Source organism: Cebus imitator, unplaced genomic scaffold (genome assembly GCF_001604975.1).
Source record: "Cebus imitator isolate Cc_AM_T3 unplaced genomic scaffold, Cebus_imitator-1.0 Scaffold31, whole genome shotgun sequence".
NCBI classification, from domain to species: domain Eukaryota; kingdom Metazoa; phylum Chordata; class Mammalia; order Primates; family Cebidae; genus Cebus; species Cebus imitator.
The window spans coordinates 8,384,010-8,408,202 of record NW_016107346.1 but is presented as its reverse complement, the minus strand read 5'-3'; the positions used below and the strand labels follow the sequence as shown (position 1 = coordinate 8,408,202).

Below are 24,193 nucleotides of genomic sequence, written 5' to 3'. Positions count from 1 at the left end.
AAACCACAAAACCCGTATTATTCTATTCTAAAACTACAGTCTCCATTCCAACGAACCACTTTGTCATTATCTTTTATCAAAGAATTCGTCCAACAGCAAAAGCACAACAGCAAAATATATGGAAAGCATTCAAAGCATACATTGTGCCTCCTCCTATTTCCAATGCGGAATGTAGGCAACGAACCCACTCCAGAGAAACACTGTTGCGAGGAATAAAGGCGGGTGTGCGTGTGGCTCGACTGCCAGTTCAGAAAAGCTCGCCTCCGAGATGTTACCTGGCACACTTGGTGGAGTCACCGAGACCCAGCCTCAGGGTCCTACTGCAGCTTCCTCCTCACCGAAGGAGCTGAGGCCTGAGGAAGCGGGGGGTGCTCTTTCGCGTGGGCCTCGCAGCCCTTCACTTTGTGTGAAAATTCGCGGCGAAGGCTGCACGGCCGGTCCCCTCAGCGGGCAGCCGCAGCCCAGCTCCTGCGCCCCGGACCGTCCGGCCCCCGCCCACCTGCCCCGCGGCCCCGCAAAGGCGCCGACTCCCGCGCCGCCGCCGGGTCCTGCAGGCAGCTGTCCCTCCCCCTTCGCAACCCCCAGATCCGCACTTTGCTCCACTTTCCCCCAAAGTCGCCGAGCCCCGCCGCGCGGGGGAGCGCAGCGAACGCACCAGAGGCCGGCCAACCTCAGGGAGGGCGCGCGGCCCCGAGGGGTGCGCGATGCGGGTCAGGGAGGCGGGGAGAACGCCCCGACCCGCTCCCCGCGCCCCGCGCCCGCCCCCGAGGCCCAGCCGCGCCCCGAGGCGCCAACAGCTCCCCGCGCAGAGCTCCGGCCGGGCCGCGGCGCAGGCAGCTCCGTTACCAGCAGGTGGATCTCCCGCAGCCAGGGGCCGCCAGCCCGGCCGCCGGCGCCGCCCCCAGCTCCCGCGCCCTCCGCGCAGCCGCCCCGAGCCCCCTCCCACTCCCGCGCGCCGCCGCCGTTGCTAGCCCCTCACCCGCCGCTGGCGTCGCCGAGCTCCCGCGGCCGCCGGCGGAGCTGCTGTGGCCGCGGCTGCCGCTGCTGCTGCCGCCGCCGCTGGCAGCCCCGCCCGCCCCCGCCGGCTCCGCCCCCGCCGCTGGAGCGCCCGCCCCGCCCCGCCGGGCAGCCCCGACCCCGCCAGCCATTGGCCGCCCGCCGCCGGCCCCGCGCGCCCCTCGCCCCGCGCCCCGCCAGTGGCCCGCGCGGCTGTCACTTAGGGGCGCCGCCGCGCAGCCTACTGAGCGCTTGGGAGGCCGGCATGTCTCACCAGTGTCACCGCGAGGTCCAGAGCGGCGCCGCGGTCTTGGGTCCCCGCTCTGGGCGCCGGCCTGCTCCCGCCACCACATCTGGATGGGGTCCTCCCGGCGCGTGCAGGGGCCGCTCTGGCGGCCAACAAAGGCCGGGGCGAGCCCACTGCCTGAGCCTCGGCGCGCGACCCGACCACCCGGACTGCCCCAGCGCCCAGGCACCCGCCCGCCTCGACCCGGGCCCTTCCCAGCGGCGCGGCCCGCTCCAGGCCGCCCACCTTGGGTAGCATCCCCATGGACAGGCCCCGGTCCCAGCCCCGCAGGAGCTCCCGAGGCCCCGCAGACGGTCGCGACAGCCCCAACTTCCCGGTGAGAATCCCCCAATCGGCCAGAAGGGCTGACTTCAGCAACCGGGAAGAAGAAATACAACCAGGGTTTCGACGCACATAGTTGGGTGCTAATGCTCCTGATTTTTCACCATGCCCGGTTCTCCTGAGCCCCATATCCTAACCTGTCACCGTGTCATAAGGTTAGAGGTTAACTTCAAAGGCAAAAAATTGGCTCATTTGTAGAAAACCTGAGTGGTCTGCCCCTATTTTTCTTAGTATCCATAGGACTTGTGCTAACAGTAATTACCTCGGGGCACATTCTCTTTTGAATACTTACCGTATAGCAGGCATGGTGTTAGGTCGTTCGTTGCATAGCTCATGTTTTAAATTTATTCCCCATTTATCATAGGAGGAAACTATCTGGGAGGTGAAAGTGTTTGCCCAAGGTCACACAGCTGATAAAGAAAGGTAAAGGGTTCAAACACAAGGGGTGTGTTAACTTTATTGCTGCAATAATCCTTACAGCAATCCTACAGTGTAACAAGAGAATTGAAGGGCCAAAGATTAAGGAGGCAGCTTTGTTCCCGCCAAGATCCCAAAGTAGTAAGTAGATTCTTTTCAGAAAACAGTAATTTCAACAATTGAAACCTCTTAAGAGGCATCAGTCAGAATGGGGTCCCCTCCCAACCTCTGATAAATTCCTTTATTTTTATCTCAGGATAACAATAATTAATAATCTGCTAGAACATGCATGGAGTTAGCAGCTCTCCCATGTTGAAGTTCCTCCATGATGGCTAATTTAAAGCTTCTGAAGAGACACATGACATCCCTGCTTCCATCATCTCTTACCAGTTTAGGGGAACCAGACCAAAAGATCTGTCCCCCGCCCAGCACTGTGGACACAACTTGGGAGATTACAGCCATGAAATCCAATGACAATTCTTCTCTCTACTTGGGGTGTCTTTTCCAGTTTGGCTGTGTGCCCACCCAAATCTCATCTTGAATTGTAACTCCACAATTCCTGGGTGTCATGGGAGGAAGCTGGTGGGAGGTAGTTAAATCATGGGAGCAGGTCTTTCCCGTGCTGTTCTCATGATACTGAATAAGTCTCACAAGATCTGTTGGTTTTAAAAATGAGAATTTCCCTGCTCAAACCCTCTCTCTCTGTCTCCCGCCATCCATGTAAGATGTGATTTGCTCCTCCTTGCCTTCTACTATGATTGTGAGGCTTCATGAACCATGTGGAACTGTAAGTCCATTGAACCTCTTTTGTAAATTGCCCAGTCTTGGGTATGTCTTTTTCAGCAGCTTGAAAACAGATTAATACATTGGGGACCTGAAGCCAGGTTTCCTGTATTCTATGACAAAGCCATTGCCAAGTAGCAAGCTGGCAATTGATTCGTGACCAGACGTAAACAGATGTAAAGCCTGAGACCATTCCAGGGTACAGCTTTTAATACATTGTTGGATGTACCTTGCCTAAAATATCTCCTAGGAATAGATGATTCTAGGCCTTGCTATTACAGTGCTCTTCATGACAGACAAGCAAACTATTTCTTGCAGAGGAAGAAAGTCTGCCATTTCATAACATCATGGAGAATGCCCCCAAGCCATTTCCATGGATTGCCCAAAAGACCAAATGGAAGAGGAGCTATTATCCCTACTTTATTCAGGAAGAAGCTGAGGCCCTGAGAAATTAAGATATTGACAGACACAAATAGTAATTTAGGCAACTAGTGAATGATCAAAGCAGAATTCAAATCCAGGTCTGTTTGATTCTGGAGCCCCTATATCACCCATCCCTCCAGACTACCTCTCTGTTCACATCTTCAGCAAGTTACAAAATTTTGTTGAGTGGATGAATATTTTTACATAGATTTCCCAGCAGGGTACAGTGGCTCATGCCTGCAGTCCCAGCACTTTGGGAAGCTGAGGTAGGAGGATTGCTTGAGCCCAAGAGTTCAAGACTGGCCTGGGAAACACAGTGAGACCCATGTCTTTAAAACAATTAAAATTAAACATTAGTCAGGTGTGCATGCACCTGTAGTCCCAGCTACTGGGAAGGCTGAAGCAGGAGGATCACTTCAGCCTAGGAGTTCCAGGTTACAATGAAATATAATCATGACACTGCACTGCAGCCTGGGTGACAGAGCAAGATCCCGTCCCTCTCTCTCAAAAAAAAAAAAAAAAAACGCCAAGTGCAGTGGCTCACACCTGTAATCCCAGCACTTTGGGAAGCCAAGGTCGGTGGATCACCTGAGGTCCAGGAGTTCAAGACCAGCCTGACCAACATGGTGAAGCCCCATCTCTACCAAAAATACAAAAATTAGCTGGGCGTGCCTGTGATCCCAGCTACTTGGGAGGCTGAGGCAGGAAATCACTAGAACCTGGGAGGTAGAGGTTGCAGTGAGCTGAGATCATGCCATTGCGCTCAAGCCTGGGCAACAAGAGCAAAACTCAGTCTAAAAAAAATGTTTCTCTCCACCCTCTCCAGTTTTTTCTCTTGGTGAAGGAAGGAAATGAAAGCATTTACAGACATTCTATAAGCAGAGGCATATGTCAGAGGAGATAGGAAAGTGGGAAAGGACAAGCTTCAGTTACCAACTCCAAAGGCTTATTCAGATAACAAGCAGGAATTCCCCCTGGACTCTGGTTAATGGAGGAAACACAGCAAAAGACAAAAAGCATACAGGAAAAACACAACTGCTTTCACTTGGAGGCTTTTTAAATACTTCATTGCTACTTCAACTGGCAGCAGAAAGGCAGGTTTTGGAAGATACAGTTACATTTATCTCAAACCATATACATTGTAAGTCAGGAAAGTCTGGATTTCAGTGAGTTTTCCCAATAAACTGGAATGCCATAGAATATATGACTCTATGGCATATAGATTCTAGCACACTCTAGGTGTGTGGTAGAACTGGTTGATGATTCGTGTTAACTTTGCAGTTTATGATCCTGGATTTTTCAACTAGTCCATAGTATCTGTTAATTAATCGTCAAAAACAGTCCATCTAAACCCCACTGAGTCCCATTCCGTATCTTTTTCTCTTTTTAATATTTTGATGATGATTCTCCTCCTCTATCACTTCCTTTTTATTTCTTCTCTACTGCTGCAGTTTCTGTTTCTGCCTTTATTTCATACTCAGTGGAATTGTACCCAAGAGATTCTGCCAGAACTTTACCATTTTATAGTCTGTCCCCAACAAAGCTTCTATGTTGAGGCTGTTTTCCTTTCCACACGCATTTTCACTGTTATACAAATGTTTTCTGAGTGCCTATGATTACAGAGGCGGCCGTTATCTAACCACAAAGTGCTCACCGTGGGAAAAGTGGGTAAGTAATTAAACCACAGTGCAATGCTGCAAACCCACGGTTCTGGGACAGTCAATAGGATGAAGCCATCTTGGGGCAAGGAAGGCTTCCTGGAAGTGATATCTGAGCTAAAAGCAGAGTACACAAAGGAAATGAATCTTTTCCTTTTATCTCTTTGATGGTAAATGGCTGTTGGTGGGGCCATGCCTATGGCAGCCAGCTTCTAAGAATTCAAGCACACAATCTCTAGGTCTCTTCTTGTCTACCCTATCCCCCTCCATGCATTAACAATCAAGCTGCATTATTTATGAATATTTGAAAAGATTGTGTTTTCTGTCTTCTTGGCTACTAGCTCTAGTGGGATTCTTCCCCCCACACAGTGCAAAGCCTTCTAGAGGAATCACATCAGGAGGTTCTCCTTGGTATATGCACAAATGATAGGAGACTTCTCCATTGTAATTGATCAGCAGTGCACTCAATCACTTTCATCTAGAAACTAGATAAACTGAGATAGGGGTGAACAGTAAGAATCTATTAACTCTTTGTTAGATGCAGAGTGTTTCAGATACAGCATGCAGACTATTTCTGTTGTATAATCAGGGTACACAAGGCACAAGAAATTAAGGAGAGAAAATTCAAATCGAATCAACCACTGTGTTTAATATTCAACTCTAGGTGGATGTTAACTTTCATCCAAATGAAAGACCTTAGATTTTTAGCTGATAACCGAGTTATTTTTATTTAATTTAATTTTTTTATTTTATTTTTTGAGGCAGGGTTTTACTCCCATCACCCAGGCTGGAGTGCAGTGGTGTGATCTCAGCTCACTGTAACCTCCACATCCCAGGCTGAGTGATTCTTTTGCCTCAGCCTCCCAAGTAGCTGGAGCTACAGGCATATACCACCATGGTTGGCTAACTTTTGTATTTTTTGTAAAGACACAGTTTTGTGATGTTGCCCAGGCCGGTCTTGAGCTCCTGAGTTCAAGTGATATGCCCACTTTGGCCTCCCAAAGTGCTGAGATTACAGGGGTGAGCCCCTGTGCCCAGCAAAATTATTCTTATTTTTAAATTTTTACTCTTCTGCCCCACACTTTTGCTCAAAGAGAGAACCTTGAAAGATGCCTTTTCTATTTCACATTCACACTATTGGGGAAGATGTCTGTATCAGGTGCCTCATATAATGTTAGGTTGTGTGGCCACATATTTATGAAATCATAAGTTCTTACCATGCTTAAGTGTTGTGGCTGTTGATATTTACATAATGTACACAAGGCATTCCTAAAATTTTTACAGAAAACCCTAGGATGAAAGAGAATCTGGCCTGTCTCAGTGGGGGACAGGCTCCCCTGCATGCATTATTAGAACAAACAGCAATGCTGAGTGGCTTAGAAAGTGGCTTAGAAAATGGCTTAGAAAGCTTGAAGGGATTGTTCCTCTCTTGTGAGGGATGTAGCCACACCGTTCAAGCTGACTCACTTGTTTTCATTATATTTGAGGTATACTCAGAAGACACAGTGGAAGAGAATTGTGTGCCAGACAATTACAGAGCTTTGGAGATTTTTCTTTTCTTTTTCTTCTTTTATACATTTGGTACTTGTAAAAGATACTGGATGAACAGCCCTGTATCTGAAGTCCACCCATGCATAAAACCAATTCGAGCAATTCAACTGTGCTACTCTATCAATACGTTTCAAAGAGAATAAAAATCTTTATTCACATAAAACATTCAGTACCCTGACTGCCAATTGTTGGAGTTATGGATATCTGGACAACAGAATCTATGCTACCTTTTCAGGGCCTCACATGTTTCTTTATCCTCTTTTAGGGCAGCTGACCATAACCCTACAAGTAGGCGTTTGTATAAGCCAGAGTCTAGTCAAGAGAAAAAGGAGGAGGGGCCCAGGCACAGTGGGTCATGCCTGTAATCCCAGCACTTTGAGAGGCCAAGGCAGGTGGATCACTTGAGGTCAGGAGTTCGAGAACAGCCTGGCCAACATGATGAAACCCCATGTCTACTAAAAATACAAAGTTAATTGGGCATGGTGGCACACGCCTGTAATCCCAGCCAGTTGGGAGGCTGAGGCAAGAGAATTGTTTGAACCTGGGAGGCAGAGATCGCAGCGAGCCAAAAGCATGCCATTACACTCCAGCCTGGGCAACAAGAGTGAAACTCCGTCTCAAAAAACAAAAACAAAAAACATGCCAGGCACCTTTCAAGCCAAACCAGAAACTGGTCTTGGAAACGTGGGGGAATGGAGAACTATAAGCCTCTCAGATCTTTCAGACCAAGTGGGATTTATACAGATTCTAGAAAACACCTGTCTTGTTTGCATTGTTCTTAAAAGAGACTGTTCATGTGTTTCATGGCAGCTATCAGGACTGTGTCACTGGTAAAGAGAGACTACTCTATCAAACAGTGCCTCTGTGCTGAGCTCTCATCACGTGATTAGCTGCCTGAAAGACATAGAATTGTAAAATGTGGTCTTGGCCCTCAAGAAGTTCACAGTCTGGTTGGAGGAACGCCTAAGACCTGCCTCGTCTCATGCCCGCTCACCTCTAACCTCTAGCCCTCAAACTGAGCCATGCCCTCTTCTATGCCATGACACATGCAGCTTGCTCTGGCAGACTCACTCCCATGTCCATCCCACTGCCTTCTTTGGCTAGCTAACATCCTTTAAGACTCACCTGGAAGCCACCTACCTAGGAAGTCCCCCCTTACCCCCACACCTCCGAAAGACACCTGCTGCACTCTGTCCCTCCTCCTATCCGAGCATGTGGCCTCACTCTGAGTTTCCAAGCTGATCTGCCACAAGTAGGTTAGAAGAAGGCAAGCCTGAGAGTTTCTCAGCCTTTGGAGTGTCTGGGTGGGACCTTGGACCCAGCTACAAGCAGCCCAGGGTGCTTAATATTTTCACTTTCTCTGTGTTTTTTTAAGTAAAAAGGCCTGGCGGCACCACTATCATCATCTGCTAATGTATTTGCCTCATTCACTCAGCTCTTGAGGGCAGAGACTATCTTACTCATCAATATATCCCAGGCACCTGGGAGCCATTCAGCAAATGTTCATTGACAGAATAGAGGAGGACTTCCTGGGAGAGAACAGACTTGATCAGAGCCTTGAAGAACAGATGTAAGATTTGGACATGTGTAGAGAAATAGGAAGTAAACATGATAAGGGAAGGAGAACATCTGCAAGGCCACAAAGAGGGCAGTGTACGTTTAGTGTTTCTGGCACCTGGGCGGGACAGCCTGGCCAAGACAGGGGATGTGAACAGAGGCATCATGGGAAATGTGTCACACCATGGAGGCTGGAAGCTGTGCAGGAGGGTTCGCACCTCAGGCTTGGGTAAAAAGAAAGCGTTGAAAATTTCTGAACAGAGAAGCACCATTATTACAAAAATATTCCAAGGTAAGTCTGAGAAAAGGACAAATTGAGCAGTGGAAGTCTGATGTCATTGACACCAGCTAGGGTGTTGCTGTAACATTTTCACCTCAATTAAAAAAATGTGGGTCTTATGATCATCAAAAAAATATTTACTGATGGGCCAGGCACGGTGGCTCACACCAGTAATCCCAGAACTTTGGGAGGCTGAGGCAGACGATCACCTGAGGTCAGGAGTTCAAGACTATCCTGGCCAACATGGTGAAACCCCATCTCTACAAAAATACAAAAATTAGCTGGGCATGATGGCAGGTGCCTGTAATCCCAGCTACTCAGGAGGCTGAGGCAGGAGAATCGCTTGAACCCAGGAGGCGGAGGTTGCAGTGAGCCGAGATCGTGCCATTGCCCTTCAACCTGGGTGACAAAGAGAAACTCCATCTCAAAATAAATAAATAATTTACTGAACTGTGACAATATGCCCAGTCTACATACCTCAACTAGAGGTAAATATTTGCTCATTGATTTGGTTTTGCTTCCTACCTGATATTGTACGTTGGTCTAGGATTAATTCATAAGACAGGATAAAGGAGAGCAGGGAAAGAGAGCTGTCTTTAGTACATGACCAAATGTGCTAATATTAGTGTCTGAGCTGCAATCGAAAATGCCATATCACTTTAGAAATGAACTGTAGTAAAAACTAAGGTGTCTCTTTAGAGAACAGAATCTTCTGGAATTCTGAGCCCTCCATTCAATAGACTTGTTCAAGTCAGCATCTATATAAGAGAAGCATCTGTCTGGGAAGACAGAGACAGCATAAGAAATCAAGAATGCGTTCCAAAATTAAACTGTTTATTCATGGACACATCAATAACACATTCCAAGATAATTTTCACAAAGTGCACTGTAACACTGTAAACCAAATTTTAACAAATTCTTTTTCTTTTTCTTTTTCTTTTTTGAGACAGGATCTCATTCAGTCACTCAAGCTGGAGTGCAGTGGCAAAAATGGGGCTCACTGCAGCCTCAACTTCTTGAACTCAAGCGATCTTCCTGCCCCACCAAGGAGCTGAGACTACAGATGTTTGCCATAATACCTGGCTAATTTTATTTTTTTTTTAATTTTAGTAGTGATGAGGTTTCACCATGTTGCCCAGGCTGGTCTCAAACTCCTGAGCTCAAGCAATCCACCCACCTCAGCTTCCCAAAGTGCTGGAATCACAGGCGCGAGCCACTGTACCTGGCCTAAAAAATTCCTTAAGAACTTTTTGCCAGTAATTTGTTTTGTGTACTTAACAAATGCTTATTAAAGATACATGTTATGAAAGTGAGTTGCCTCTGGTTCTGTGTGAAATGGGATGAAGGAGCCAGCATTCATATCTTATCTGGAGATGAGGGGGATGTCAGCAGATCCTTCCCAGGTGAGGGAGCAGGAGAACAAGGTTAAGAGAAGTGCAAGAAACCTGAACACACAGTTACAACCCAGAGCCCTCACTCTAGAGGAACTCAAGTCTTGAGCCAGTAGCACTCCCATTCCTTCCCCTCTGGGCCCCCAGGCTGGCTCATAGTCTTGGGCCATCTTCCAGCCAGCCCATCCGCTTTCCTAAGAGTTGACATCCTCTACCAACTGAACAGTTGCTTTATCACCAAGAACCTTTTGTTCCTGTTGGTTTTCTTTATAAGGACTCCATGTTACCTCAGGCTTTTGCACACAAGACAAACACATTTATTGAGTATCATTTTCCTAATTGCCTCCTGGGTTCAGGCAATTCTCCTGCCTCAGCTTCCTGAGTAGCTGGGATTACAGGCACGCGCCACCATGCCCAGCTAATTTTTTGTATTTTTAGTAGAGACGGGGTTTCACCGTGTTGACCAGGATGGTCTCGATCTCTTGACCTCGTGGTCCACCCGCCTCGGCCTCCCAAAGTGCTGGGATTACAGGCTTGAGCCATCGCGCCCGGCCTATTTTTTATCATTTTTCTAATTTTTTAACCTGAATCCTATCTCACTGGCCACATTTATGTTGCCATTCAGCAATAACAAAGAAGGTGATATTCAGAAGTATTGGAGAGTTGGACTCTGAAACTTCCAGCAGGATGTGAATCTGCCATGGGCTTGTGATGAAAAAATATATAAAAGCTGCTCCCAGCTAATGGAAAAATAAATTGGAATTGTATTGGGAAAGTACCCAAAGGAACTGTCCTTAAATGAGAATTGGGTTTTTATTAGAAAAATCTGATAAAAGTAAAAAAAAAAAAAGAACATTAGCTCCCCCAGTCATCTAATGGTCTTCATGTGTTACTGTTTCATCACCCTCCTGTAAAAGGACATTCCACTCAAGTATCTGTCAAATGTTTTCATAATTATGAAAGTATCCTCTGTCCAGCAACCTGAAATAATTCCTCATTTCCAATGAAAGCTTCAATCTTGCAATGTGAAAGTACATATGGTCGAGCCCAATTTCTTCATCTTCTGAGCACTGAAGGAAAAGCCATCACCTTGGCCTCTGCAGAGAAGAACAAATATCTGGGAAGCTTTTTCCTCATAGATTTTAGTACTTGTTATAGTCACTATTTTATTATATATCATATTCCTTTCCTCTTAAGTATTTTCTGAGTGCTTTCTTTGTTCTGGGCACCGACACTGTGTGATGCCCACAGCTGAACGCGGCTCTTCATCATGTCTGGGGTGAAGGGTAAGGGGAGGTGGGTACACAAGAAATGAAGTTTATATACCATATCTTTCTAATAGGCTGGGATTGGGCTCAGTTTGTTTTGTTTTTTTGAGGGGGGAGGTAGGAACTACAAGCACAGCATAGTAAGTGTGGGCTGCCTTTAGTGGATACAGTCATGGCAGGGAGCATTGAGCGTGATTTGGTTAGAACTGGGTCAGGAGATCTTCCTGGCAACAGCATGAACAGTGGGCAGGGGAGGAAGGGTGGGTCCTCCGAGTAAGAGCGAATCAGCCCTAATTTGGGGCTGCTGAGAGGACAGTGAGAGGAGGAGCGCACTGCGGTTGGGAGTGCAGGTGGGGCTGATGGTAGAGTCCAAGCCAAAGTAGGGATTGCAGTGGAGATGGCTGGGAGGAAGGCAACTTCAATGCTGCTGCTGCTGCCGAATCTGTGTTGGTAAGAGATATGTGGAAGCTGCCCTTTGGCAGGAGTGGGCAATGGGCACCAGAACTTGAGAGAATCAGCGGATACCAACAAGATGGAGAGAAATGATGGCTGAGTAGAAGCAATGGAGTTTACCAACTCGGTCACTGGTCACCTTCCCGAGAGTCATTTCAGTGGAACAGTATTGGCTAAAGGCCACATGGCCATTTGTCAAGGTTGAGTGTGTGGGGATGGGTTTGGGCTATGCTTTTGCAGGGAGGACTAAGGCTTTCTGGTTTTGCTTTTAAGAAACACTGGGCCTGGGCACAGTGGCTCATGCCTGTTAGCCCAGCACTTTAGGAAACTGAGGCAGGAGGATCGCTTGACCCCAGAAGCTCAAGATCAGTCTGGGTAATATAGGGAGACCCCAAATTTGCAAAAAAAGAAAAATATTAGCTGGACATGGTGACACATGCCTGTGGTTCCAGCTACTTGGGAGCCGAGGTGGGAGGATTGCTTGAGCCCAGGAGGTAGAGGCTGCAGCGAGCTGTGAACATGCCACTGCACTCCAACTCCAGCCTGGGCAACTCCATCTCAAAAAAAAAAAGGAAAGGAAAAAGGGAAAAATTAGAAAGAAATTTTAATTTAATTAGAAAATTAAAAAGGAAATATTAGAAAGAAATTAGAAAAAGGATCTAATGGATTAATCATAAATCACGATCTTCCCCATCCTACATCCCACTGAGCATCCCTTTGTCTTGGTCAGATTAGTATTCCTAACCACTCTTGACACCTTTATTTTTCTATAATTGTAGGTAAGAATGAAATAATAGTAAAAGCAGCTAGTATTCCCAAAGCATTCACACTCTACCAGGCATCCCACTAAGAATATTAATACATATTAATTAATTTAATCTTCCCCACAGCCCTGAGAAGTTAGGACTCTCATTTTGCCTGTTTTACAGGTGAGGAAAATTAGGCAAGAGAAATTAAATAACTTACCAAAGTTCATACAACTATAGAGTAGCTGAGATGGAAGTCAGCCCAGAAAATGTGCAGAAGTCTGCGGTTTGTTTGTTTTGAGACAGAGTCTTGCTTTGTTGCCAGGCTGGAGTGCATTGGCGTGATCTTGGCTCTGCAACCTCTGCCTCCCGGGTTCAAGAGATTTTTCTGCCTCAGACTACAAGCGCACACCACCATGACTGGCTAATTTTTGTTTTTTATGTGTGCGTGTTTTTTTGTTTGTTTGTTTGTTTGTTTGTTTGTTTGTTTTTTTGAGATGGAGTCTTGCTCTGTTGTCAGGCTGGAGTGCAGTGGTGTGATCTCAGCTCACTGCAACCTCTGACTCCCTGGTTCAAGCGATTCTCCTGCCTCAGCCTCCCGAGTAGCTAGGATTATAGGCACATGCCACTATACCCAGCTAATTTTTGTATTTTTAGTAGAGACGGGGTTTCATTATGTTGGCCAGGCTGTTCTTGAACTCCTGACTTCGTGATCCACCATCTCGGTCTCCCAAAGTGCTGGGATTACAGGTTTGAGCCACCATGCCCGGCCACTCTGTGCTCTTAAATAAGATGTTGGCCACCCTCCAACCACTGCAAAGGTAGAAAGGAAGGTGGCGTGTGGTGTCTCACATCTTTAATTCCAGCCCTTTTCAAGGCCTAGGGAGGCAGATTGCTTAAGCCCAGGGGTTCAAGATCAGCCTGGGCAATCTTAGTGAAACCCCTGTCTCTACAGAAAAAATTTAAAAATTAGCCAAACATGGTGGCACAAGCCTGTGGTCACAGCTACTTGGGAGGTTGAAGTGGGAGGATTGCTTGAGCCTAAGAAGTCAAAGCTTCTTGAGTCGTGATTACGCCACTGTGCTCCAGCCTGGGCAACAGAGCAAGACCCTGTCTCAAAAAAAGATATAAAAGGAGTCCTAAGAGTTTTGCAGTAGCTAAACAAAATTGTAGAAAGGTTTTCAAATATGCATTTTTTAATATACCAGCTCCTTTTAGAGAGTGCCATGGACTAAATTCAACATCAGAGCTGAAAAATCTACCAGCACCATAAGCTTACAGTTGAGGACTCTCAGACACAGGAGGGACCTTAAAGCATCTCCAGTCATGTGCCTCCTTTTACATAAAAAGAAACCACCATCCAGGCCAGCAGAGTGGCCTGGCCAAGGTCATGTTGTGGCTGAGAGCCAGCAGAGAATAGAACTCAATGTCCCAAGTCTTTCTACTGCACCCAAAGGGGCTGGAGGTAGAGGAGACAGGGAGAGGGGTGTGGTGAGGGAGGAAGGAAGCGGCTGAGATGAGGCTGTGCCTAGAGACCAGTCAGGGTATGGGCTGTGTGGCACGGGCCTGCCCACAGGCTGCAGCCCATCTCAGGCCTCTACTGAGAGGTGGCTTGGAATTTGCATGTTACCTTTCAGCCATTTCACATGACTCATTTCCTTTTCCTCCTCCTGTGTCTTACACTATCTATACCCAGAACAGTGTTGATGAGGCCTGACCCATTAGTGCTTAATTAATGTCTTAAAATTAACTAACGTATCCATACATGAGTGAATGATCAAAGGAGAAATGCAGAGGGAAGCAAGAAAATAGCTTCTGTAGAATCTTCTTGAATTTTGGAGAAGAAAAAGACACTGTAGCAGTAACTTGAACTGTGCAAAGTTCATACTGGTCTTTTTTTAAGATTTATCCACTTCAACAGTGAAGCTCCCAGCATATGAGTTGCAATTGGTAACTTTTACCTTTTAATGGCATTTCCTCTTGCTGTAAACAGGGATGCAGAAATGTGCAAACACTGAACGTGTTTCTCTTGCAAAAACAACTTTCCACACACATATACAAAAACGTACTGTGCAAACGTGGCTTCTCCCTAAATGGCCCTACACATAGGCCAAGAAACAAAAAGCACATTTTGCAAAATAACCACCTCTCCCAAAACTGTTACAGCTTTTTGGGTGGTGCTAAAACTTGTATGCAGGAGAAGGTTTTGCTATCCAATGATCGTCTTTTGCATTTGCCTTAAGTTAAATGACATAAAGAGAATACAAACACATTTACTTTCCACATCAAAAATATGCCTATTTTTTTGCTTGAATTTTAGAGTATGGTGAATAGGCAGTTATTTATATGGATTTGATTAAGAACACTAGGGCAACCCCAGAAAAAATTAGTTTTCTTGGGAATTCATTGATGTTTGAACCTTAGCACTTCATTATGGCTTTGTTACTTCAGTGGAAGGATTTTCCATTTGTTCAAGAGTGAAGGATCCTGGAAAGGATGTTGCATTTCACCAAGGTTGATAAAGGCCTCTGGGTACAGACAGGTCATCAAGACAAGTGAGGAGAGCCGGGGTAAGGACATTGCCAGCTTGAGCACAATGGCCAATGACAACTGAGCTTAGCCCCCAGGTCAGGCAGGCAGCAGGGAATCGTGGAGGTGGGTGACGGATGAGCAGCTGCCACACGGCTCCTGCTAATGTCTCACCTCCTGGGATGGAAGCCCAGAGTAGTCGCATCTGCTTTTTTCAGAAGAAATTGAAATTCTATGCCTAATGTTAATTTTCCCAATTTTAAAGTAGTTGGTGGACTATACAGAACACATTTTCTGGCCATATCTAGTGTGTGGGCCACTATCCGTGAAACCCTCTCAGTTATTGTTGTCTTTAATGTAACCAATGGATAGGATTTTTTTTTTTTTTTTTGAGATGGGGTCTTTCTCCATCACCCAACCTGGAGTGCAGTGGCAAAATCATGGCTAACTGCAGCCTTGACTTCCTGGGCTCAAGTGAGCCTCCACCTCAGCCTCCCAAGTAGCTGGGACCACAGGAAACCAGGCCCAGCTAAATTTTTTATTTTTTGTGGAGACTGGGTCTCACTTTGTTGCCCAGGCTGGTCTCAAACTCCTGGGCTCAAGTGATCGGCCCACTTCAGCCTCCCAAAGTGCCAGGATTACAGGTGTGAGCCACTGCAGCTGGCCAGATAGGATCTTTAGAGCTAGTCTGAATCCTACGCTTTCCATTCAATATCTGTGCTATACATGAATGAATATATGGTATAGACAGTCATGTGTCATTTAGTGACAGGGACACATTCTGAGAAATGCATTATTCGGTGATTTCATCATAGTGTGAACATCATAGAGTGTGCTTACACAAACCTATATGGTAGAGCCTACTACACACCCAGGCTATATGGTATGCCCATTGCTCCTCAGTTACAAACCTGCGCAGCATGATACTGTTCTGAATACTGTAAGCAGTTGCAGCACAGTGTTAATTATTTGTATATCTGAACATATCTAAATGTAGGAAAAGTAAAGAAAAATTACAGTATAAAGGACATAAAATGGTGTACCTGTATAGGGTACTTACCAAAAATGTATACCTGTTTAGGGAAGGCCTGGAAGCTGCCCTGGGTGAGTCAGCGAGTGAGTGGTGAGGGAATGTGAAGCCCTAGGACATTATTGTACACTACTGCAAACTTTAAAAACACTATACATTGGCTGGGCACGGTGGCTCCCGCCTGTAATCCCAGCACTTTGGGAGGCTGAGGCAGAGTGATCACCTGAGGTCAGGAGTCCAAGACCAGCCTGGGCAACATGGTGAAACCCTGTCTCTATCAAAAATACAAAAATTAGCTGATGGTACATGACTGTAGTTCCAGCTACTTGGGAGGCTGAGGCAGGAGAATTTCTTGAGCCTGGAAGGCAGGTTCAAGAGATTGTGCCACTGCACTCCAACCTGGGCGACAGAGGGAGACCCTGTCTAAAAAAAATAATAATAAAAAAAATAAACCACTATACACTTAGGCTACACCAAACTTATAAAAACAAAATGCAGTTGTACTATGACATTATGATGGTTACAATGTCACTAAGCAATAGGAATTTTTCAGCTCCATTAGAATCTTTTGGAACCACCATTGTATATGTGGTCCATCCTTGACTGAAATGTCATCATAAGATACATGACTGTACTTTATGAATATATGTGTTGCATATTAATATGTTGTGTATTATATGCTATATTAATCAGCTATTAATATCATGGGATTGTAGAAGCCCAGTTTTGCATCTGTAAGATGTTTTTATTTCATTTTGATTTTTTGTTTATCCCAACCACAAACTGAACGCGTCAGTAAAATAAATATGACCTCAGCCACCGTGCAGTGCTGTTGTGTTTGTTGCACAAATTCTTTTTCATTTGCATTGAATGCTCTACAGTAGCTACCTGAAACCTGGGTCCTTTTAGGTTTGATAGCTTGTGAAAAAGCTTGTTTTTAAAGCCAGAGTAAGGCAGATGGGAATGGGATTGAGAATTGATGAACATAGGGAAATTTTGGAGCAGCCACAGAAGGGAATGCTGGAGATTGGGCCTGTTTTCTTATCTTCAGTTCTTGTCTCTGGTTTTTGTGACCGTGCATTTTTGTGCATCTTCATGTAATGCTCATCTTTGCGAGAAATATTCACTCTTTAAGATGGAAGAGATAATGAACAAGAAAGAGTGCTGGTGGCAGGAAGGGGCCAGGGCAGGAAGTGGGCCCGATCAGTCCCGGAAGGTGGCTCCCCACACTGTGCTTTGCAGCCTGGAGCGCACATGGCTGTCCTGCCTCCCCTGGTGTCTGCCTTAGCCCAGACCTGTCCAGACTCCGTAGAGATCCCGTTATGCTCAGTTTAACAAAAGCAGGTTGCAATGTTTTAACTTTGTCAAAAGAAAAATGGATGTCTGTAGGAATGAAAAACCTCCTGTGTGGAGTACCCTAAAACGTGGATGGAAGAGAGGACAGTTTTTCCCAGAACCTATGAACTCCCTGAGCTGATGTTCTTCTCAGTTTGGATTTCCCACCCCACTCAGTAGCCCTGAGCTCTGCTGGGTCCCTGGTGAAATCCTTTCTGCTTGTGCTATGCTAAGCTAAGCCATCCAGTCTTTGGTATTCCACGAGGAGGTAGGAGAAATGAGACTTTGCTGGGCTGTGCCCCACCTAGTTTTGTTTTTGGTTGTTGAGTTTTGTTTTTTTGTCTGTTGCCCAGGCTGGAGTGCAGTGGTACTGTTATAGCTCACTGCAGCCTCAAACTCCTGGGCTCAAATGTCTTCCTGCCTCAGCTTTTGAGAAGGTGGGACTACAGGCATGCACCACCACACTTGGCTAATTGTTTTTTTTATTTTTTGTACAGACGGGGTCTCCCTATGTTCCTCAGGCTGATCTCAAACTCCTGGTCTCAAACAATCCTCCCACCTTGGCCTCCCAAAGCACTGGGATTACAGGTGTGAGCCACCCACCCGCTCCTGGTTTTGGGGCTGCTGCCTCTTCCTGGTTTCCTCGGCACTCTGTGCCTCCCTCTGGCCCTGTCATGTAGATGGAGCTGGAGGTCAGATCCTCAGCCCGAGGCCCCCATGCCCTCTTTCTCCCTGAGTGTACTCATCCTGTCTACCCCAGCATGCCTCCACTCCCCGCTCTGCTCTTGTGCTACCCTCCTGAATCACTGCCACTGGCTGCAACTTGGATTATCCCATACTGTCAAGTGTGTAACACAGAACCAGCCCAGAGTGGGCCCTTTCTCAGTAAATGAGAAGTGCCTTTCCCTTCTAAAGCCAAACTTATCATCTTTCTCCAAAATGTATCTTCTTCTCTCAACTTCCCCATACTGAGCACAGCATCCTCTAGCTCACACATGACTGTGGCTCAAAGCTCAGACTCAGCCTTTGCTCCTTCCCCTCTCCTCCTACCCCTGGGCACTTCTGACTCTGCTGCCAACTCCCATCTGGCTGCCTGTTGTCAGCGGCCTTGGGTACATGCATCTTATCTCATTTCTCCTGTCTCCTCATCAGCACTAAGCCTCATGACCCCAGCTGTCTGCTAAGTGTTGTGGAAGCCCTTGCAATCTAGCTTAAACATAAAAAGAGAGTACATCTGAGCACTGTGAGGGATGGAAACTAGAAACTGGAACCAAAAACTGGAGAGCATACAGAAATAAGAAGTTAGGCTTTGTCGGAGGGAAGGTTTGGGAGGTGGGAGAATGGGGGAACACTTGATCATCTGTAAAGGAAGAGTCCCAAACCCCTCGGCCTGGCGCTCGAAGCCTGCCCTGGCTGTGCAGGTTCCTACCTTGCCAGCAGCACCCCATGAATGTTTCTCCTCAAAAATACCACGAACATTTATGTTTCTTTTTATTCATATCATTCAAAAACATGATTTTAAACTATAAGGAGCCTAATGAAATAAAAATGTCTAAGAAAAGAGACACATCCCATTAAGATGAAGGCCTTATTTTCAGTAAGACATATGTAAAATAAAACTTTTGTCTTGATCTTTTTAGAAAATGCAGTGTTATGTAACCTGTAACTAGGTGGTATGGAATAGAAGTTTCTTCCACTATACTGATGGAGTGTCAAAGATATGAGGGTGCTATGGTCCCCACCACCACTGCCAAATTCTGGTGTTGAAATCCTAACCCCCAAGGTGACGGAGGGTCACAAGAGGTGGGGCTTTGGGGAGGTGATTAGATCATGAGGGTGGATACCTTACCTCTTCCATCATATGAGGACAAACCAAAAAACTGAACCAAGTATGAACCAGAAGCTGGCCCTCACCAAGCACCGCACCTGCCAGCACCTAGGACTTCCCAGCCTCCAGAACTGTGAAGAGTAAATATTGGTTATGAGCCAGCCAGTCTTTGGTATTTTATTACAGCAGTTTTTGATATGTTCATTCTGGCAGTCTTTGGTGTTGATCCAGAAGGACTGGGCTCCTGGCTAAACTCCATCCTTAAGCCTGGAACTGCGGCCCTAAGTAAAAACAGCTGACCCCATTTTCCCGCTCAAATGTCACCTTTTTGGCCTGCCATGCCCCATCCTGTGCCCATAAAAAGACTTCAGCTGGCAGAGCAACACAAGTGGCTGAGCATTGGGGATGCAGGCAGCCGAGTTTCGAGGATATAAGCAGCTGAGCGTCAGGGATACAAGCAGTTGACTGGCGAGCAGAGAAGCAACTGAGCATCAGAGACTATGGACAGGTGTAGCTAAGTTCAGCAGGTGTGGCTTTGGGGAGGGGTTTGGCCGGAAATAGCCAGGCTTTAGAAAAAGATCACCTTCTTCCTGCACCATCCTCTTTCCAACTCCCCATCCCGCTGAGAGCCACTTCCATCACCCAATAAAATCCTCCACATACACCGTCCTTCAACCCATTCATGTAACCCAATTCTTCCTTGATGCTGGACAAGAATCTGGGTGCCAGGAAGGCAAGGGCTGCCACCCCAACCCTCCACTGAGCTGTTTGGCACTTACCTGTCCCAGGACGGCAGAGCTCAAAGAGCATTGGTTGGACACGGATGCAGGGCCTGCACCGAGCCTGCTCCCGCCAGAGAGGAGCGGTCAGTCACTTTCAGCACTGGTTCGCTCTGGTTCCTAGTTTCTCACTGGAATGCTTGCTCCCGAAAGGGGATTGAGCATGCGGCAGCTGAGTAAATGAGCCACACCCCTATCGCAAGTCTGGAGAGAGGGTCAGGGAAATTATCCCATCTCGGAATTTTATTATAGCAGTCTTTGCTATTTTATTACAGTCACGTGGATTACCGGAGAAAGGAGTTCTCCAGTGGGTATCTGTTGTTTCTTGGTTAATAAGCATTTTAGTGGCAGAAAAGTTGTGTTGGTGCTCAGAAATCAATATCCCCAAAGATGGTGTTTTGACATGCTGAACTGGGATCTCTCTGACTCTTCCACCCCCCACTGTCTCTCCCATGGAATTTGGAGCTCCTTTATCCACCTAAGATCCAGACCCACCAAAGAGGGCAATTGTTCTTGTCCCCCCACCCCCAGCCCCGCATTATCTCATTATCTATTGCAGGAAAGACAACCAAGATGTAAGCACAGACCTTTTTCCAAGTACCCTGATATCTCCAAGGGCCATTCGCATTCCAGGGAGAACGATCTACAAGTTAATCTCTGTTACTGGAGTCATTCTTCTCTGTAGCTATCCCCAAGAATTCCTCTTTTCCTTTCTCCTGTAACCTGTTTTACCAGGATCCAAGCCTACATTCTTTCTGTAGCCTCACTGGGAAGTTGGGTCTTCATCTGGAAGACTCCCAGGTATACATGTTAAATAAATATCTAGGCCTTTTCTTCTATTAATCAGCCTGCTTCGTTCAGTGATTTTTAGTGAAACTTCAGGGGGCCAAGGGCCTTGGTCCTCATACGGGCCTGTCCAATATCAATTCTTCACGCTCCTTTACTAATGGAATCCTGACTTGGGTGGGGACAGGAGCCATGACAATGTACCCAACTAAATAAATACGTTTCCCAGTCTCTCTTGAAGATATGGGCGACAATATGATAAAGTTCCTGTCATTGATAATTAAGCAGAAGTTGTGAGGTGAGGCTTTTATCTTGGCCCTTCCTCCTTCCTTTTGTATAGACTGTGGACCTGATGTCTGGGGCTTTGGCAGTGATTTTATGACTATGAGGACAAAGACCTCACCCCCAGGGATAACAGAGTTGAGATCCAGAAGGAGCCTGGGTCGCAAATGCTTCCAGAATCTGCCACACCAGCCCTGAACTGCCTAATTCCATATATCTTGTTATATAAAACCCCTAATCAGTGGTTCCAGTTTTCTCACCAGAGAAGCTCTAAAAATTATTGCTTCCTGGATCTCACCTCAAAAGGTTCTTATGTAATTGATATGGGGTGCAGCCCAGACATTTTGTTTTTAATATCTTCCAGATGATTCTAGTGTGCAGCAAAAGCTGAGAACCAGTGTCCTACTTTGCCTAAGACACTGCTTTTCCAGTTTTTGTTACCTGCAGCCAAATGAAATGTCTCTCAGATGCTATCTTGTTTTACTGAGGAATTACCTAGTCCTGCCCATGCAATGTGTTTCTAGATAGGATACGAACTGAGAGACATGAAGCAGAAAAGATACCACATTGAATTAGCATGTGGGGCTGTGAGCAGTGTCTCATGCCTGTAATCCCAGTGTTTTGGGAGGCTGAGGTGGGAGGATCACTTGAGCCCAGGAGTTCAAGACCAGCCTGGGCAACAGAACAAGACCCTGTTTCTACAAAAATAAAAAAGTTAGTCGGGCATGGTGGCACACACCTGTGGTCTCAGCTACTCAGGAGGGCGAGGTAGGAGGATCGCTTGAATCTGGGAGGTTGAGGCTGCAGGGAGACATGATCACATCACTGCAAGACCCAGTTTCTTAAAAAAAAAAAAAAAAGAATTAGCATGTGGGAATGTCAGAGGCATTCAGGCCAAAGCCACTCCTTCTTAAATGAGGGCTAGGAAAATGAGACTGAGACTCCCTAGATTGCATTCCCAGAAAGTTAGGTGTTCCTAGCTTCTAACTGTTTATGGTCAAGGAAACTGATAACATTTACTAAAGAGACCCAAACTTGGGAATGTCCTGATATCCTAATATCTTGAGAACAGAAACATTCCTGATTTTCTTACAAAATATAGTAATAAAGAAAATTAATCTTTTATCACAAACCCTGTAACAAAACCCATCTCCCCATGATTTTTTTAAATTTTATACATAAACAAATATTGTACCTCCTCTTACTTTCAGGAATGCCCTACTCTGTCTATGGAGTAACTGTTCTTTCACCACTTTACTTTCTTAATAAACTTACTTTTACTTTGCACTGTGGACTTGCCCTAAATTCTTTCTTACGTAAGATCCAAGAACCTTCTTTTGGGGTCTGGATTGGGACCACTTTCCTGTAACATCTTTCTAGAAACCATGAAGGGATGAGACTGAAGAGACACCCAACCCAAAGAAAAATATATCTATACATACCAATCGACTGACTTTAGGTAAGTGGGGTACATATGTCTGGGTAAAAGATGGGATTGGGTTTGAGGCCCAATTCAGGGGAGTTAGAAGTCTCTCCTTAGACGGAGTGGATTAGAGGCCCCTCTTAATAAAAGACAAGGACACTTGACCAACCTTGGGTTAGAGGCCCAACTTAAAAGGGTTAGAGTCCACCTAAGATTTTGGGGGTTAGAGGCCTCTCTCAGTAAAGTCCCTTTCTGCTAAGAACAGGTTTGGCACTATGGGATGTTAACTGCTATGCTCTTCGTATTAATCTGCCTTGTCTTCTTTGCTGCATGAGTCAATTTCCTGGTTGCTGTCTCTGTTTCATTGTTATTTTCAGGAGACTTCATTTAACCACTCTTAGGGATTTTAACTCACTCTTCCCCCGTGTGCCTCCTGATTTCCGTCCAGTTACTTGTGAAACGTTGGGAACTAAAAAGCACTGAAGGCTCTGTCTCTAAAATTGCTGATTGAGATTTGGTATTTAACGGCTATGAGTAATAAGATTAGATAGATGTGGTTATGTTTTGTTGCTGCTATGCCCACTAGGTGTGATTGAGGAGCACTAGCATGGAAATCAGGGGACTTTTCTCCTTGGTGTTTTGTTTCATTTTGCACACTAAACAAACAAACACACACTTATTTCGTTTCTTGGATTCGGGCAGACTGGCTTGCCTTGTCTATTCCACACTGCTACTATTGCCCAGAACTTGCTCGCTCTGTCATTCTCATCTTTATTAGTCTGTTCTTACACTGCTAATAAAGACATACTTGAGACTGGGTAATTTATAAAGGGAAGAGATTTATTTGACTCACAGTTCTCCATGGCTGGGGAGGCCTCACAATCATGGTAGAAGATGAAGGAGGAGCAAAGTCACATCTTACATGGCTGCAGACAAAGAGAGTGTGTGCAGGGGTACTCCCCTTTATAAAACCATCGGATCTCCTGAGACTTATTCACTATCACACTATTCCCTGGTGGGAGGTAATTGAATCATGCATGGAGTGGGAAAGAGCCACACCGTGATTCAATTACCTCCCACCAGGTCTTTCCCCACGACATGTGGGAATTATGGGAGCTGTAATTCAAGATACAATGTGGGTCCAGGGACACAGCCAAACTGTATCACCATCTATATCCTCTTCATTTCCTTTGCCTTATTTGACATTTCTTTTGTTGGAGTCATGTTGTGGTTTATCTAAGATTCATGGCTCAGCTCATTTAAATTATTCAGATAGTGTGAATAAGATAATCCACTTTTTGGCAAAGATCCCCTCATTAATGTAGCTGGCCTTTAAAAACTCTCTTATCAGCCAGGTGCAGTGGCTCATGCCTGTAATCCCAGCACTTTGGGAGGCTGAGGTGGGTGGATCATGAGGTCAAGAGATTGAGACCATCCCGGCCAACATGATAAAATCCCATCTCTACTGAAAATTAGCTGAGTGTGGTGGCGCACACCTGTAGTCTCAGCTTCTTGGGAAGCTGAGGCAGCAGAATCGCTTGAACCTGGGACGTGGAGGTTGTAGTGAGCAGACACTGTGCCAGTGCACTCCAGCCTGGGTGACAGAGTGAGACTCTGTCTCAAAAAAACAAAACAAACAAACAAAAAAACCCCTCTCTTACCTTTTTCGTGAACATGGCCAGTGACCAAAAAGACTCACCCTAAGATGTATTCTTGAACATGTGACCAGTTTAAACTAAATGGACTTAAGAAGAGAAAACTGGGCTGGCACGGTGGCTCATGCCTGTAATCCCAGCACTTTGGGAGGCTGAGGAGGGCGGATCACAAGGTCAGGAGATCTAGACCATCCTGGCCAACATGGTGAAACCCTGTCTCTACTAAAATACAAAAAATTAGCTGGGCATGGTGGTGCACGCCAGTAGTCCCAGCTTCTCAGGAGGCTGAGGGAGGGGAATTGCTTGAACCTGGAAGACAGAGGTTGCAGTGAGCCGAGATCGCACCATTGCACTCCAGTCTCATGACAGAGCAAGACTCCATCTAGGAAAAAAAA

General features: G+C 46.1%; 1 protein-coding gene across 3 annotated transcripts in view; it reads right to left on the bottom strand.

Moving 5' to 3' along the window:
- Positions 1 to 1,069, bottom strand: part of MGAT4A (alpha-1,3-mannosyl-glycoprotein 4-beta-N-acetylglucosaminyltransferase A) — a 116,483-nt gene extending 115,414 nt beyond the window's left edge. The window contains exon 1 of one of the 3 annotated variants that reach the window (XM_017524061.2): positions 980 to 1,069. The gene's annotated coding sequence lies outside the window, so the exon portion shown is untranslated. Of the gene's footprint in view, positions 1 to 140; positions 490 to 655; positions 715 to 979 lie in introns of those variants that run through there. The other 2 variants (XM_037736929.1, XM_037736930.1) reach the window with 2 other exon arrangements.
- Positions 1,070 to 24,193: the final 23,124 nt, after the last annotated feature.